This window comes from Solea senegalensis, linkage group LG6, assembly GCF_019176455.1.
Source record: "Solea senegalensis isolate Sse05_10M linkage group LG6, IFAPA_SoseM_1, whole genome shotgun sequence".
Lineage (NCBI taxonomy): Eukaryota > Metazoa > Chordata > Actinopteri > Pleuronectiformes > Soleidae > Solea > Solea senegalensis.
Window position 1 is genome coordinate 11,129,342 of NC_058026.1, and position 4,263 is coordinate 11,133,604.

Consider the following 4,263-nt stretch of genomic DNA (forward strand, 5'->3'; position numbering starts at 1 on the left):
ATGACATTTTGGTGCAATTTTGGACAACATACTAAACTATGACATTTTGGTGAAATTTTAGACGACATATTAAACTATGAATTTTTGGTCACATGAGTCACAAGTGTGGCAAAGAAACAAAACATGACAACAAATAACAGCCAAGAAAATGTTGTAATTTATTAATATAGTGAGAAAGAAGCTCCAAATCAATGGAAACATTTTTTTTCCGGTGCATGTCCTTAACAATCACATTCTATGAGGATGTAAAAAAGAAAAACATTAATAGCCACAACTTTGTATTTCAGTTACAGACATTTTTCCTTGATGTTTATTTTTTTTCAAAGTAAAGAAAAAGGCAAAGAACCCTCATTCCCCCTCCCTCCCTTAAAAAACAGACAGCCTTAAAAGTCATGGGCTTTTTTTTCAGTACAACCCACAGTGCTTTAGCAGAAGGATAAGCGCTCATTGGTTAAGGATTACACAGCATGACAATGCAATGTAAAGTTTTGCTAAAATATTAGATGAGGATAATGATAAGGGGTTTGGGGATAAGGTGGAGGAAATCTGAGCAAGAGAAAAAAATAAAAAATAAAATAAAAGGCGAACCCTGAACCCTAGAGTCTGAGTCTGACAAACGTCAGCATTACAGCTTCGACGTTTGGACTCTTGCCTCCCACTTGTGCATAGAACATGATCCTTTAAAAACCAACTTTTAATTCCTCCACATCAACATCAGCCTAACTCTGAAATCTGTCCCGATACATGAGACCTCTCGCAAGAGATGATTCAGAAAAACAGAACAAACGTCTTTGCACAATGCTCATGGACTACGAGATGGAGAAACGTAAAAAGTACAGCATCAAAAACAACAAATTCATCTTGTGTCTTTTTGACAGCCAAACTACTGATCGTTGTTTTTTTAAATGTAAAGCAATTTCTACATAGATTTCATGTGTAAAGCACTCCACTTTTATCAAAGTTGATTCTCAGTCTTATTTGGTAAATATGTAACTTGCTACGAACATCGTTTTTTGAATGGTTTTCTATATTCCGTTAAACTTAGAACCTTCAGTGCTTTCTTGGAGTTTAACTGTTTTCAGTTGCGTTTTTCTTTCTTTTCTTTTTTTTCCATACAAACATTAAAATGATGGAGTTGGTATCTGGAACCCTGGCCTTCCTGAGACAAAATCCACATCTTTTAAGAGTGTGCAAGATGGTAAGCGAACGGCGCCGCTTACAGAAAAAACACAAAATCACAACTCAATTACATAGAGAGATAGTCTGTCCACACTGAGAGAGAACTTAAAAACTGAAGTATGACGCAACACTGATCAATCCCAGAGTTCTGAAAGTAGCATAAATCTTCATTTTGCAAAGATTTTCATGTCCATATTTGATGGAAGATTAAATGTCCTTTTTTTATATTTTACACAACATTCCTGTCATAAACTATAAAGTATTTTCTTGAACTTCAGACAAATGAAATGCTTGTAAACGACGAGTGGCTTTTTGCAAAACAAGAACAGAAAAGATAGGCACCTCTGAAATGAGTCCTGTAACAAACTCACCTCCCAAACTTTATCCCTTTTCCATTTTCCACGTGAAGTTAACATTGGGATTACTAGTCCTTCTACAGCTATCTATGGCAACAGTTCTTTGTTTTTTTCCTCCCCATTTTGTAGTTTTGTCTTTTTTTTGTAGTTTTTCTGGTTTTAAATTTTTTTTTTTACCATTTTCTTCTTTTTGTATAAGTGGAACAAAATGGTGCAATACTCAACAATAATCCTTGTATTTGGATTATTCCACAATAAAAGCCACTATAAGGTAGATAAACTTTTTACAGAGAGAATAACAATAATAATAAAAAAAATCCATTAAGTCCTTGAGTAAACATTTACACATGAATTGTCACCATCTCCCCTCCGTACTTAGACTCGTTTATCTACGATTAGCTGAGCGAGGGGTAGAAGACACTCAGTGCAACGTTAGAAGATAATAACGTCTATCAGAATAGTTTTTGACAGAAAGTCAAACACAAAAAAAGATGATAAAAACAGACAAATATAACATACTGAGTGGAACTTAACAGCAGGCCATGTGCCCTGCGCGCAGCTTCTCGCGCACACATTCATACAAACATCTGACTTTCAAGCACACATCTAAGATGACTTTTGCTTTTGTTTTTTTTCTTCAGATTTCATATTTGTAACTTAATGCAATACATTTTTGTTATTCTCTAGAAGCCCCTTCGGTGTACCTGTCAGATGGAGAGAACAAAAAGAAAATGACTGACTTCACATTACGTTATTGGCGCTCCATGATTCAAGTATTTGCGTTCAATATTTTTTGTTTTGTTTTGATATGTTTGATTTTTTTTTTCGTCAACTGGGTAAAAATGTGCATCAAACCAGGTGATTCAGGTTGGGGCTTTTAGACAACAGGGTATTTAACAACACAAATACACATATATACAGTACGAGCACTTCAAAGTACTGCAATATGTCATAACCAGAACGTGCATATCCAGCTCCATATAACAACGATGCAGCTTTCAATCAATCAAGTATCAGTTTACACCCGACCCGAATTCTTTCCTTTGTATCACTTATTTGCGGGGAAAATACATATTGCTCTTTTTTTCAGTTGTATTAAAATAAGACCTTACAAAAAACGACGACAAAAACAAAACAAAAGTTTCAGAGGTTATGATCCAAGAAGTCAGAAATGGTTTTTCAACGACACACCATACTCACAGTATACACATATGTACTATATACATACATTATATACTGTTATCTAGAACAGAGCTGTAGAGAGGAGAGCCTCTCGATGCTGGTGCAGCATGGGAAACCCACTTCACTGTCAGGGTTCTCCAGTTAGTACAGGATGCTGGGAGGTCCTCGGCTATTGGGTCTGTCTGAGCTTGGATCAAGGCAGTTACAGAAACAGGCAATAGTGATTTTTGCTTGTGTGCTGCAGGACTGCAAGTCCTGAAAAGGTAGCCTTTTCCTGTTTTCTTCTTTTTAATGTTATTTTTTTTCCCATTTTTAAGCTTTTTCTTTTAAAATGTTTCTTAAGACTTTTGTACCTCTTGAAATGTGCCCGTCCACCACTGCTGATGCAGAGTGAGCGGAGTGAGGCTGATACAGTGAGCCCAAGCCATCTGGGTCTGTGGAAATGTACAGTTCAGTGGGCCTGCTTTGAGCAGGACACAAACATAAAAAATGAGATAAATACAGCATCCACAAAAAAGGCACCCCGGCCACGAGTCTACTCCTTTAGATGGTGGTAGTAGAAGCTGATGACCGGAGACGTTTCAGCTATAAGTGCAGAGCTTTAACATATAGATCTTTTTTCTTTTTTTTTTACTTAGATTTTTTTAGCATTTTTAAGATTTTTATGTCAAACTTCATAAAAATGACGTTAAAATGCAATTTCATTTTTGGTTTTAAAAAAATATGTACCCGGGATTACCCATCAGCAACTGTGCACTGTAGCAAACTGGAACCCCCAACTGAGTAGATTTTCTCCTTAGCATGGGGGCATTCCCCATAAAAGCATAAAAAAAATCTCAGTCATTTAAGGGTGGGATGCTGCCGCTCCATGTGTTTGATCCCTCCTGTCCCCCGCTGCGCCCTCCGCAAAGGTTATCATATCTCCTCCAAACAGGGAACAGAAGTGCTGCCTACAAAGACACAGCATGACACACCAAATTCTTATTGGCACGTGACATTGGCATCTTTTTTTTCATGCAACAATAGGCCTCCAAACAGCAACTCGAGGCCGCCTTCTGAGAAAAGGATTGAATACAGCCTTTTCCCTCCCAATTAGGATTAAGTTCGAGGCATGAGGTCTGTACATATTGTTGCGCAAATGGCCTAGGAATTAAAGACTTTGCTCTCACAGTAGAAAGGACAGATATGGAGAGCTGCATCTCATACTTGGTATCATCAACTCCCCTACCCTGAGATCAAGCTGGACAGAAGTGTCTTCAGCGCAGAGAGAAAGGCCGACCTTTAGATAAAAGTTTGCAGGCTTTCATATAATGACAGTGTTCTGGTGGCTGAGCCTCACTTTACAAATACGGTGGCCACTCTGAAGTGCTGACGGGAGCGCACGGGGTAACGAGTATCAGGGTTTGCCAAGCTCTGGGAAGAGTGCTCATTCCCAAGTCAGGTTTTGGCCTTCTGTAAAGGGCCCCAGCCTCTAGTCTTTTGCATAGAAACAGATATGAGGGCCTGTTGGTGCTTGGTTAGGAGAGGGCTACTGGGTCTGGTTGAG